Source organism: Elephas maximus, chromosome 21, assembly GCF_024166365.1.
Source record: "Elephas maximus indicus isolate mEleMax1 chromosome 21, mEleMax1 primary haplotype, whole genome shotgun sequence".
Classification (NCBI taxonomy): domain Eukaryota; kingdom Metazoa; phylum Chordata; class Mammalia; order Proboscidea; family Elephantidae; genus Elephas; species Elephas maximus.
In genome coordinates this window covers 54,571,669-54,585,722 of record NC_064839.1, presented here as the reverse complement: position 1 = coordinate 54,585,722, position 14,054 = coordinate 54,571,669, and the positions used below count along the sequence as shown (strand labels likewise).

The 14,054-nt window shown below is 44.8% G+C and overlaps 1 protein-coding gene across 9 annotated transcripts in view; it reads left to right on the top strand.

Moving 5' to 3' along the window:
* Positions 1–14,054, top strand: part of ANKRD11 (ankyrin repeat domain containing 11) — a 272,434-nt gene that overhangs the window by 136,283 nt on the left and 122,097 nt on the right. For 2 of the 9 annotated variants that reach the window (XM_049864068.1, XM_049864069.1), the window contains one exon: positions 4,419–4,538. The exons of the other annotated variants lie outside the window; for them this stretch is intronic. The gene's annotated coding sequence lies outside the window, so the exon portion shown is untranslated. The remainder of the gene's footprint in view (positions 1–4,418; positions 4,539–14,054) is intronic. 9 annotated transcript variants of the gene reach the window in all.

The window sequence follows — 14,054 nt, the reverse complement described above, 5'->3', positions numbered from 1 at the left end:
TATGGGACAGAGTAGAACTGCCCTGTGGAGTTTCCAAAAAGTGGCTGGTGGGTTTGAACTGCGGACTTTGTGGTCAGCAGCCATAGTTCTTAACCACTGGGCTACCAGGGCTCCCCGTAAAGATTACAGCCTTGGAAACCCTATGGGGCAGCTCTGCTGTGTCTTACAGGGTCTCTGTAAGTTGAAATTGGCTGGACAGCAGTGGGTTTGGTCTCTTTCTGTAATGAATAGCTCTTTGCCCTCTCCTTATCCCTAATTCACTTCTCCATCTGCACCACCCCAGTGTCTTATCCATCCAAAGGCACCCTTCTCATTGATCTACCTCTAATCTCTGGAGTTTAATATTTGTCTTGTTGTATTAATGGTGTGTGAAGCCTTGTGTTGCGTTCTGGATTTCAGCTCTATTTTGATACCTAGGTGACTATTTGACTCATACGTTAATCTTACCAGTTCAGAGTAACCTCAGAACAAGTAGCTGCCTGTATAAAAGGGAGAATATGTTCAGCCACGTCTCACCATCTTCCCAAGTGTGCTTAACTTCTCTTCTCACATGAGCAGACATAGCCCTGGACTCTAGAAGGCTGTCATGGGCGCCTCGCAGGCAGGCTTGTGTCTGGGCTGGGCCCAAAATCGGATTTGTGGACACGCCTAGTAGTATCTGCCAGCCCTTTCCCTAAGGGGCACCCTGGGGCAAGTCTGAGTTCTTGGAGGAAGCCTTGGTGTTTTCTCTTTTGATTGTAGGGGAGGGGGAAGGGGAGTTTAGTGTTTTGGAATCTTTACCTTGCCAGCTACCTTTGTGGGTGCCTTCTTCACTGGAAGCTGAGATTGGTGGACACAAAGCAAGAAAAGTCCTGCAGGATCCCATTGGGTGTTAATAGAGACTTAACTTTGGGTGACTCTCCATGGAGGTGGCATTGGGAATGGAGGGCAGGAGAGGGGGGAGCAGCCCAGCTCAGCTCTGGGTGTGGAGAGGAGCACCCTTGGGCGCCTGCAGGCCAACTTGATGCCAGTGCCACCTGGCAGAGGCTCTCGCAGTCAGTGTTCTGGTGCCTACCTGCTGCTTTTGGAGGCCACGCTGACCTGAGGCCATCTGCTAGGACTCCATCTGCTTTGGCTCCTGGGCTCAGACCATTCTTGGTCACGCTTTGTGCCTGGATGATTTTATTGCCCCTTTCTCTGCAGCGACATATTAAACAGCCTGTCTCTCCTTAGTTGTATGCTAGGGCTTTGAGTCAGACAGAAATCAGCCCTTTAGAAAGGCGGGGATGGTGGACATTTCATGTCAGCTGGAGGGATGCCAGCCATTGGAGGCAGAGGCAGTTGTTTGCTACATAGCTCTGTTTTGTCCCCTTAGGAAGTAACAGAACAGGGGCTGGGTAGGAATATCTGAGTTTCCCTGGGAACTTTAAACCCCATCACTTCGGTAAATGTCCATCACATGAACTTTCGTCCTCAAATTAATCGCTTTCCTTTTGTAGTTCCTCTGTTTAATATCCCAGTTGACCTTTGTCTCCACACCTATATGTGGTTATCTCACCTTAGGAAGCACCAAGTAGCCTTTCTTAACAGTGGCTAGAGGCCTGTGGTCCTCTTCCTTCAGCAGCTGCCTGGAAGGGAAGGGTATCAAGAACAGAAGCCAAAGGGGCTGTCCAAGGAGGAAGCAGGCTTATGAGGACCTCTTTGTCGCTCTCACTACGAGCGCCACTTCTGCACACGGCCCACTGTCCTGTACAGAGCTCACGAATGAATCCTTGAAACCAGAGTATTTACCAAAGTCGTTGTGGTGTGCTAATTACGTGTGTTGGGTCCCCACTGGGTAGAGGGAGCAAGTCGTCTTTGGCTCCTTTCCCCGTGCCCTGCACTCAGGTGTGACATGATGGTTATGAGCTCTGTTCTTCACAGACCAGCAGCCGTCTCGTGGCACGTTGGTATTGCTTCATTCTTGCTTTGCTGCTGCTAAACTGATTATGGGTGATTGCAGCTTCTTAAGTTAACATGGGGCCATACACAAAAGACTTGCTGAACAATCACGTTTCAATGTTAACTTACGGGGAATGTGTTCACGTGTAGTGGTTGTAGTCCTAAGTGGAAAGGTGAAGAATGTTGACAGAAGAAAAGTAAGCTACAAAGCTGTGTTCAGCATGACCTCATATTTGACTGAAAAATGCACTGTAGGGTTCGTTGGAGACTTCTGGGTGGTGAGAATTTGCTCCTGCTTTTTCTGTTAGCATGTCAGTATTGCCTACATGTTTTACAATAAAAATGTACTGCTTCTGTTTTCATACTAAATTTTTGTTAAAAAAAAAAAAAAAAAAAAGTAGATCATGCCTTGCTTCCTCCCTCTTTTCTCCAAACCCCTGAAGCTGAGAGTCTAGACTGGTCATGGGGTTGTACTAGTGTGAATCCTGTGTGAGCTTCATTTTGGATGGGATGGGGCTCGCTTTTCATAGTGGGAACTGACATGAAAGTTGGGAGTCTGAACAAGAAATAGGTATTTCACAGGGCATAGCTGAATAAGTAAATGGCCTTGTTTATTAAAAGCTGTACTATTATTTCTGGGTTAGGATGTTGAGCCGGGCGTGAAATATTTATTTCTAGAGTTTGGGTAGCTCAACTGTTGGCAGTTGTAGCAGAGGCTAAAGCAGTGCATTTCTTTTAGCCCTGCTCTGGGGCATTTCCTGCCCTCTTACTTGCCCAGAGTGTTTTTCAAGGTTATGAGGGCAAGAGGGAAAGAGGGGAGGGTTAAACTAGACCCAGCCTCTGCACTCAGGGTGGGGACAGGATTTCCAAGTCGGTGGCTGCGTTGCTACCCAGGAAGGGTGTGTGTGTGTATGTGTGCGTCCCCTTCCCCTCCTGGGTGTCCCTGGGGCAATGATAGGTTGTAAAACACTTGTACTTGATTGATTCAGATGCCCCATGAGGTGGGTAGAATAGGCATTATCTGTACTCCAGGAGGGAGGAGAACAGCACAGAAGAGTGGCTCGGGACCTGGGCTGCCATGAATGCCCTCAGAGGGCTAATCTGGGCCCTCCCCCTGCCGCAGTAAGTTAGCTTCCCCATTACACCATCTGCATGTGAGCCTGAAAATGTTCAGTAAACATTTGCTCATAAACTGAGGAAATTTGGTGATGAGAGGTGGATGTATGCTGACAAACGTCCTTCTAAAGCCTGGTTGTGCGAAGCTGAAGGGTATGCTTTCTTGAGATTAGAATTCCCAAGCTCCATTTTTGTGTACAGAGATACCTGTACCCACACTTGTGGTGGTTGTTTGGGCTTAAGCAGGTGAGCAGAGCCCCAGAAGGTGTGCGACTGCAGTCGGCTTTGCTGCAGCTGTCTGTACAGTTGCTGAGACTGTTTTCACTGTGCAAGCAGAAGAGCAGCCAAGGGTGGTGGCTTTGGCTGCAGGTACAGCTTTTCCCACAGTTGTTCTCTTTCAGCAGACTCCCCTTCTGGAAAGGTTTTTCCTAGAAGTCTTGAGACTGCCTTTATGGTCCAGCTTAGGTGCCACAGGTCTACCTGGAACCCGTTACCAAGGAAGGCACTGCAGGGATTTGATTGATTGGTATAGCTGGGACTAGTAGTACACGGGGGCGGGGGGGGGCACCCTGGAGCACAAAGGGGAGTGGGCAGTAGACAAATGTCCACCTAGCTGTTCCTTTCCTGCCCCTTGCTGGTGAGCATTTCAGGTACCCTGGGTAGCCTGCTTGGCCTCTGAACAGCTCTCCGTGGCTAGCGATAGAGATGGTCCTTCTCTTGCGGGATCCTCAGGGTGAAGTGTGTAGGTGCTCAGCAGATGTCCTGGGACCTAGAGGGTGCTTGTGAATGGTGGCAGCGATGACTCTTCCTGTTATAACCATCTTCTTCTTGCCAGCCTCCTACCTATCTGTTTCTGTGCCAAGTTCTGCTTTCATGATTTAACTCAGACTCCACCTTCTATCATTCTAATGTTGGAAAGCATGTCATTCCATGTAAGTTACTTGTTCAGATAATGAGCATGTTATATAGCCTGTTTCATAAAATATTTATCACAGTTTTACTTTTTATTAATGACTTAAGGTCGGGCTATTACAGGTTTTTGGTTCTTTATATAACAACCCCAGACTGATAAGTGCTGTTGTTTTGGTAGTTTTCTCAGTGTCTTTGCTTCTGGTAAGGAGCTCTGGTGATGCAGTGGTTAAGCACTCAGCTGTTAACCAAAAGGTTGATGGTTCAAACTCACCAGCTGCTCAGCAGGAGAAAGATGTGGCAGTCTGCTTATGTAAAGATTACAGCCTTGGAAACCCTATGGGGCAATGCCACTCTGTCCAGTATAAGGTTGCTATGAGTTGGAATCGACTCAGTTTCAACAGGTTTGCTTTGGTTTGATTTTTCTTCTAGTAGCCCCCTCTTTCTCACCCGTTCCCATGTCTCCCTTTCAGATTGGTTGTTTACCATCTGCTTAGGGGCTTGGGCAACAGGACCCATTAAACTGTGCGTGGAGCATCTATGTGGGGAGCCTTGAGGAAGAATAGATCATCGATGCCCACACTGGCAAGCAGGTTTGCTTATTCCTTATACCATCCCTATCACTGTGCCCCTAACCTCAGGGATACATTTCTGAGTGGTAGCTGCATAGAATCTTTTCTGCTGTTATCCCAAGTCCCAGCGGTGGTCACTCAGCCCAGTATCTCTGAGAGACCCTAGCTGTCAGTCAGTCTGTCAACCTCATCCACAGTTTTCTCTAGATTTTTTGGCGGAGGAGCCTGTCTGATGGTTGTCCTCCAGCAAAGATGGACTGCAGGTTGGCTCTTACTACATCCGGTTGCCTCCGTTTGCTGGGCCGTGCTCGGTGTGAGGCTGCAGGCCCATGCCAGCATGGCCTTGTGGAGACTTGATGCATGCTTGGGATCCAGGTGTAGTCCTCACCGTGCCCTGGGGTGGCCTCACAGAAGACACTGGCAGGAGTGGTGCTCTCACACAGGCACATGGCTCTCTAACCAGCTTAGGAGAAAAGGAGTTAAAAATGGGTGGCATCATCATTTTACAACTAGGGTGCCAGAAATAACATATTTTCACAGTGGGTTTCTTGGCGGCGGCGGTGGGGGTTGGGGGGGGGGCTTTATATACCCATTTATATTTGGACCTGAATTGAAGCTTGAGCAGTTTGGGGATGTAGAAAATATAGTATTGGTGAATATAGATGAAGGTGTGTGTTTTTGAGAAATGAGGATTGGAAAACTGAAAGGGGGAGTTTCTGCAGTAGCTTCTTTCTAAGTTTTTTGTTTCTCTGTATTTAAAAAAAATCTTTAAATTAATCTTACATTTCCTGGGAAGCTATTGAATACATTCTTTTTTTTTTTTTTTTTTAAACGTGCTATAAGTGAAAGTTTACAGTTCAAGTTAGTTTTTCATACAAAAATTTATACATACATTGTTATGTGACCCTAGTTGTTCTCCCTGTAATGTGACAGACACTCCTCCTTTCTACCCTGCATTTCCCGTGTCCATTCAACCAGCTCCTGTTCTCTTTTGCCTTCTTATCTCGCCTCTGGACAGGAGCTGCCCACTTAGTCTCATGTATCTACTTGAGCCAAGAAGCACACTCTTCGTGAGTATCAATTTATGTCTTATAGTCCAGTCTAATCTTTGTCTGAAGGGTTGGCTTCAGGAATGGTTTCAGCTCTGGGCTAACAGAGAGTCTGGGGGCAAGTCTTCTGGGGTTCCTTCAGTCTCAGACCATTAAGTCTAGTCTTTTTACTAGAATTTGAGTTCTACACACCACTTTTCTTCTGTGCCGTCAGGGACTCTCTTTTGTGTTCCCTGTCAGAGCGGTCATTGGTGGTAGCCGGGTACCATCCTAGTTCTTCTGGTGTCACGCTGATGGAGTCTCTGGTTTATATGGCTCTTTCTGTCTCTTGGGCTCATAATTTCCTTGTGTCTTTGGTGTTCCTTATTCTCCATTTCTCCAGGTGGGTTGGGGCCAGTTGATGCATCTTAAATGGCCACTTACTAGCTTTTAAGACCCCAGATGCTGCTCACCAAGGTGGGATGCAGAATATTTTCTTAATAAATTTTGTTATGCGAATTGACCTAGAAGTCCCCTGAAACCATGGTCCCCAGAACCCCACCCCTGCTACTCAGTCCCTTGAAGTATTTGTTTGTATTCAGGGAACTTATTAGTTTTTGATTTAGTCCAGTTGTGCTGACTTCCCCTTTATTGTTTTGTCCTTCCCTTCACCTAAGATAATCCTTGTCTACTATCTAGTTAGTGATACTTCTCTCCCTCCCTCCCCACCCTCATAACCATCAAAGAATGTTTTCTTCTGTGTTTAAACCTTTGCTTGAGTTCTTATAATAGTGGTCTCGTACACTATTTGTCCTTTTGTGACTAATTTCACTCAGCATAATACCTTCCAGATTCATCCATGTTATGAGATGTTTCCAGATTCATCATTGTTCTTTATCGTTGTGTAGTATTCCATTGTGTGAGTATACCATAATTTGTTTATCCATTTGTCCATTGATTGACATCCAGGTTGTTTCCATGTTTTTGCCATCGTGAACAGTACTGCTGCAGTGAACATGGGTGTACATGTGTCTATTCATGTGATGGCTCTTATTTCTCTAGGATATATTCCAAAGCGTGGGATTTCTAGACCGTATGGTACTTCTGTCTCTAGCTTTTTAAGAAAATGCCAAATTGATTTCCCAAGTGGCTGTACCATTTTACATTCCCACCAGCATTGTGTAAGTGTTCCAGTTACTCCACAACCTCTCCAGCATTTATTATTTTGTGTTTTTTGGATTAACACTAGCCTCGTTGGGGGCGAGATGGTATCTCATTGTAGTTTTGATTTGCATTTCTCTAATGTCCGATGGAAACCCTGATGGCATAGTGGTTAAGTGCTACCACTGCTAACCAAAAGGTCGGCAGTTCAGATCTACCAGGTGCTCCTTGGAAACTCTATGGGGCAGTTCTGCTCTGTCCTGTAGGGTAGCTATGAGTCGGAATTGACTTGACGGCAGCAGGTTTGGTTTCTCTCTTTCTTTCTTTTTTGGTTTAATGGCTAATGACCATGAGCGTTTCCTCATGTATCCGATAGCTGCCTGAATGTCTTCTTTGGTGACGTGCCTGTTCATATCATTTGCCTATTTTTTAATTGTGTTATTTGTCGTTTTGTTGTTGAGGTTTTGCAGTATCTTGTAGATTTTAGAAATTAAATGCTGATCAGATTTGTCGTAGCCAAAAATTTTTCCCAGTCTGTAGGTTGTCTTTTTATTCTTTTGATAAAGTCTTTTGATGCGCAGAAGTATTTGATTTTTAAGAGCTCCCAGTTGTCTAGTTTCTCTTTTGGTGTTTGTGCATTCTTGCTAAACAATGAGAATGTTAAAAATGGGGCTAGTGTCCCCCTTGGGCCTCCGCCCAGAACCCCCAGTTCTTCCATGGGAGGAGGTATGCGTGGTGCAGGCTCATCAGGCGCAGACCTCAGGCTTCCACGCCCCAGGGTCTGAACTGGGACCATGAGAGGACATGGTGAGGGTGTGCACTGAAATTCAGGTCTGACACCTGAACACGTATTGATCCACTAGTTAGTTTCTGGCTGCCATGACAGGGTCTGAAGAACATGTTTTGTTCACTAAGGGTGTCTCTTCACTTGTCCCCTATTTCGCATGCTTGGTTTTCAAGTTATCATGAAAGCCCCATTCACTGTTAACACTTGATTTAAGATGGTTTTTAAAAACAACTGTATATTTTTTATTCCACCTAGAAACTGGCAGAAGGTCTGTGCCAGAAATTCTTAGATTTTTAAAATAAGATAAACGTTCCTGAACATTCCCTGTTTGCTAGGACCCTCTTGCCAGCCTGTGTTCTGTCTTGACCTGCTGACTGTGTACAAGTCTTCTTGGAATGACTTTATGACAGGTGGTGAAGGGCAAGGTGTGGGGCATCGCCTACTCTCCCTGCTGCCACATCTGAGCAAGCTGCTTTAGGAATGTTGGTGGGTACAGATGGTCCTGGTGTTGTCTCCTCCCATTCCTGTTGTGCTTAGGGAGCCAGACTTTCCGTTGCTCCTCCCAGATAGAAGGTTAGCGTGCACCACAGCCTTCCAAGGCTTCTGCTTGTCCCTGCTACAGCACGTGTCTTCATACTGCTTAATGTGCCACTGGGGCCTTGTAAACTGCCACCCCCACCCAAAAAAAAAAAAACAAAAAAAAACCCACACACAAAAGATAAAAAACCAGATGTCTGAGAATTTTTCTTCAGTCTTCAAAAGTCTGACTGAATCTCCTCTCCTCTGTCCCGCTTTTCCTAATCATGGTGGGGGAAGGGCAGCCCACTCTGGCAGGGAGTCGGGGAGGGCTTGCTCAGGCACAGTCCAGTCCACTGAGTAGGGTGGAAGGAAACGAATAGGGCCCAGGGTATGTGTGAGGGGCGCCTGTCTGCGTTATGTACGAAGAAGGCTGTGCATACCAGACTCAAAAGTTACATAGGCCACGTTATCGTTACTCTTTTAATCTATCCACTACTAAATTCAGACTGTTTTTGTATTTTAGGTTTATAACTCAGGCTTATGGATAAATTTCAACTCATATTTTTTAGTCTGTTAATATTCAAAAATCATGTATACCGTCTTAAAAACAAAACAAAACCAGTTGTTGTTGAGACAGTTCTGGTTCATGACGACCCCATGTGTGTCAGAGTAGAACCGTGCTCCCTCCATAGGATTTTCAATGGCTGTGATCTTTCAGAAGCAGATCAACAGGCCTTTCTTCCGAGGCAACTCTGGGGTGAACTCCATCCGCCAACCTTTTGGTTGTGCCACCCAGGTATTACTTAAAAAAGAAAGAAAGGCCTGAGCAGATAGCATGCCAGTTAATTATGTTTTGTAATGCTATTGCTGTTACTTCCAGCCTGCTTTATCTATAGCCTAATTGTGCACAGATTTAGTTTACTATTTTATAAATGCTACATTTTTGTGGTTTTCAGTGGAGTAAGTTATTAGGCGGTCCAGCTTCAGTGAAGTGATTGAAATTTGCATGGAGAATTGGTAGTGAACATTGATTGGGACAGGATGGTAGATGTGCACCTTTATAAAATCATGTTGGACATACATGTTTATTGATCCTGTAGTTATTGAACCTGGATTTTGTACTTCTTGCCTTTTTCATGCCTGACCTGGACAAAGATGTGAAAGTGCTTTTAGTATGCTTTCTAGAGGTACTATCCTCATCTGAGCCACGGAACACAGGGATCGAGCCCATGACTCTTCTCAGTTTTCCTGAGGATGTGCAGAGCTGGTGCGCGTGGAGAAGTGTAGAAAAGAAGTTGAGTCATTGCATAGACTGATGTCTTAGGACATCGAGGCTCAGTTCTCTGGTTCAGAAAGGCTGCTCTAGAGCTGTTGTTAGGTGCCATCAAGTTGGTTTCAAAGCGGTGAACTTTATGTATAAGAGAATGAAATGTTTGCTGGTACTGCACCATCCTCAACAATCCTCTGGAGCAGGTCTTGGAAAATCTGACCTGGGCCAGTCAGTGAATATTTTAGGCTTTGTAGGCCATATAGTCTCTGTTGCAACTGTTTGCCTCTTCACTTTCAAACAAGATAATCCATGCAGATGCCATATAGCTGTCATCATGAAATAAGTTTTGGAGGCTGCATCAAGGGTACTCTAAAAGAACAAAATAGGGTAGGAAATACCAGTATGTTGCTCATGTGGTAGGTTACTACCGGTTCATGAAACTTCCGTTATGGTTGTGTGAGTGTGTTCTGTATTGTGATGTAACATGTTTCTTATTGTGGGTTACAGATTAACAAACAAACAAACAAAAAAAGCCTCACCATAAGATACTTGAACAGTTATTGAATTAATTAATATACTCAACAGATGTTGAGTGCTTCCTGTGCTCATAGATGCTGATTAAGACAACTAGAAGTAAGACAGTCCTGCTTCCCTAGGCCTGTGATTCTCCAAGTGTGGGCCCTTGGCCAGCAGCATCAGCATTGCCTGTAATGAGAAATTACACTTCCGATTTGTTAGAATGGAAATTCCCAGGTTTAGCCCGCCACTACTGACCAGAATTTGCCGGGGGGCCTGGCAGTCTGTGCTTCAGTGAGCACATCCCTGGTTGAGTCTTATGCACCCCAAGATATGAGTATACTGCTTTAGCTCATGGCCCAGGCAGTCAGAATCACACGGTAGAAGGGAAGGACAACACAAAATACAAGGGAAGTGTGTGTAAGTGTGTGTGTGTGTGTGTGTGAACTGAGTTACAAGTGTGTGGTGACCAATCACCAGCAGATTTGTAATGAAGGAATGTGATTGGTCACTGACCACGACCTGCATCTCTCATTTACAGAGTGATTTGTGGACTGAAGAGCTAGCAGTGAGGTTTGTACTTTTCACAATCTCATAGTTAATACACCGTGATGACGGAAATTTGTGGATTTTAAAACTGCAGAAATGAGTACTGCCGTATTAAGTATCCAAGTTATACCAATTACTGGGGAAGATTGCAAAGATAAAAAAAAGACATAGTTCCTGCCTTTAAAGAGTTTGTATCAAAGGCCTATCCCTTAATTCTTTGTTGCTGTGGCAGTTTAAATCTGTGCTCCCCATCTCTACACTCCAAAACAGGTGGTGCTTCTTGGGACCAAGACCTAACAAGAGGGAGTAGGTTGGGAAAGAAGAGTGCTGATGTTTCCTCATACACCCGCTTTTGAAGGGCATGCACAGACCAGATTTCATAGTTGTGCTGACAAGAAAGGAAACAGATACAGCTTAGGCAGAAGGGAGGACCTCACTATCGCTGCACTGACTAAAAGCTATTGGCTGAAGGGATAAGGTGATGTGTGGTGGTAGTGGCTCAAGGTTGTTGTTGTGAAGGCTCAAATACAGGTCAAAGCATTTCTAGGAAATACCACAAGGTGTGTAGGGTGAAAAATATTAATCCCTTCACCCCAGACCTGCTTCCCTCACCAACCTGGATTCCTGCTTTAATTCAGCCTCTAGCTTTTCTTCTAATTTTTATCTTTGCTTTTGGTATACTTTATTTTTTTTTCTGGTTTGAGACCTTATTTACTTCTTGTTGAAAGATGAGGACTTAATTCTTTTCACTGTTACGATTGGTAGTTCACTCTGCCCATTGCTTATATTTTACACACATACACACAGTAATTTGGTGATTTACGTTTTTTCTCCTTTAGAATTAATAATTTTCTTATTGTTTAGTTTTGTATCTACCTATACTGATTCATTCCAGAACTTTCTAGTAGAACTGTAAATGTTTTCTATATGTGGTTTAAAACAAAATTAGTGTAAAAAATGGCATGAGGTTGGTGTCTGACCACCTCTAACTTCACAAGGGGGAAGGAGAATCAAGGTCAGCAGCTCAAGGCTGATTCCTATGAGGCAGAAGTCAGGCATGCCTCCTCCCTCTGCCATTTTTACCAATTCTGACAACAACTGTCCTTCCCACGGCGCTCTACTTCTCTGCTGGGTTCGATAATTCATTGCAGTGGCCACACAGAACACACAGACCATAGTCATGATTATGGGGTTTATAAGGGAGATAACAGTTACAATTCAGACTCAGGAACACTCAGGATGTAGTTCTTCCATCAAGACAGCCTCTTCCCAGCTGTGCTCACAGGCACGCCTCTCCCTGGCCCTTGGCCTGTGCCCAAAGGCACTCAGCTTTTTCTCTTTGTGGGCCAGGAAGCCCACCGCGCAGATTCCCGCTGCCAGGCCTCTGCCACCGCTTCTCACGGCCTTCATTTTTACCAGGTCTCTCTCTCTCTCTCTCCTCCTGCTTCCAGGAGCTTCTCAGCACAGGGACGTGCTGGCTCCTGGCTGTTCTTCCTTGGTGGTGGTAGGACCTTCTCTTTCCCCACCTCTGGGATAGTTCACTTCAGCCCAGCGGGATGGCAAAAACTGATCAGCCCCTTTGGTAGACCACAATTACCCTATCTGCACAGTCCTGCCTAATTACCTGGGTGGGAGTTACAAGACCATGGTGATAACCACCTAGCAACCAACCGGTTGCCATCTAGATGGTCCTGACTCATAGTGACCCTCTGGTGATAGAGGCCACACAAAAGCAATCCATCATAATGATAGAGGCCACACAAAAGCAATCCATCATACTGCAGTTAGGTAATCTAGCAGATCTACTTTTTTTTCCCCTTTGGAAGCATCCCTTGTGGATATCCTTTTTTCTTCTACTCCAGGGTGGACTTTTTTTAGGCCCGCTGCAGAGCTGTTATTCTAGTGGTTTTTGTTTGTTTCTCTGGTGTTTTGGAGCCTGTCTCCTGAATTTCATAGTTTTCCTTTTCTGTTTGCTCTCTTATTTGTTGGAGCACATCATCCAGTAGTTTTCCTAAAGAAAGCATGGTAGGAAAAGTCAGACACTGCGCGTATCTGAAAATCTTCTCATTCTGACCTTACACGTGTTTGATTAATTGGGCTTGGTATAGGATTCTGAGGGGGAAATGAGGCATTGTGCCTTTGACTTCTAGTTTCTAGAATTGCTGTTGATGTCTTTTTTCTTTTTCCTGCTGTTCATGTCTTGATGTTTCTGATTCTTTATTCTTTGAATGTGACCTAATTTTTCCCTTCTAGGGTGTTCTCTTTATTTCATGCTCTAAGTTTCACTATCACGTGGTTGGATGAGTCTCTTTTCCTTGTGCTGGGCACATGTGGACCCTTTCTATCTTGTATCATGTTTTTGCATCACTCTTTCTAGAGCTCCTTTTAAATCATATGCTAGATCACCTCAGTTGATCTTCTAATTTTTTAAGCCGTCTTGCTCCCTAGTCTCCAACCATGTTTGTCCTGTCTTCTGGGAGATTGCTTAAATTTTGTCTTCTAACACTGTGATTGAATTTTTTCATTTTTCTGTGATTTTTAATTACCAATAACTTTTTGTTTTGTTTTATTGTTGTTCCCTAGATGTTCTTTTGTTTTTTATATTGTTTTTATTTTATGAATGACATTTCTTCCAATTTCTGTTTTCTTTAGCTTCTTGCCTTTTCCCCTTATTTCTTCAGAGTTCTTTTTTCTCTGTGTATTTCATATTAGAGGCTTTCCTCAAATACCTGATGATACTCGACTGTCTGTGCGTATCCAAAGAGCATTATACTTGGGTTGAATTGAAGCTCTGTGTGTGCAGTGGCAGAGCCAGTCCACTGGAGGGCCTCCCAGTAGGGTGATGAGGCTGTTTGGCTAGAGATACACTGATATCAGTACCTGGGGTCTTCTCTCTTGCATGGTGTGCTTCCCCAGATAAAGCCCTTGAATCCTTGTTGGTCTGAGTCTTGCTGCCTGTGTGCTAGGACTAAGATATCTTTGATGGAGTACATGTCCCTCTTTTCTGTGGCTGGAGCTTCATTTATTTAATCCTTTGATTTCAGTACAAACCTTCACTTGTACCTTTTTGTTGTTGTTAGCAGCCATATTGAGGCAGCCCCCGCCCGCTCCCCACCCGACTCGTGGTGACCCCGCTCACAATTGAACAAAACTTGCCTGATTGCATGGTGGTAATCCATAGCATTTTCATTGGCTGATTTTTGGAAGTAGGTCTCTAGGCCTTTCTTTCTAGTCTGTCTTAACTGTGGAAATCCAGCCTCACGGCAGTACACAAGCCTCCACTGACAAACGGGTAGTGGCTGTGCATGAGGCGCACTGTCTGCAGTCGAACCCTGGGTCTCCTGTGTGGAAGGTGAGAATTCCGCCACTGCGCCACCACTTGTTCCTTAGTATTCCGGAACCCAGCGCCACTCTCGTTCATTCTTTACAGTTTTTGTAGGGATTTTTTTTTTTTTTTTAAACTTTGTATGAATTGGCGTTTGGTGTTCTATCATGGATTGGTTTATAGGAGCCTGTGTTGAATGAGGATACCCTGGATAGTGCAGATGGTTATATGCTCGGCTGCTAACTGAAAGGTTGGTGGTTCAAGTCCACCCAGAGGTGCTTCAGAAGAAAGGCCTGGAAATTTATTCCAGAAAAAGCAGCTACTAAACATCCTGTAGAATACAGTTCTACTCTGTGCTGATAGAATCACCACATTAGCAGAC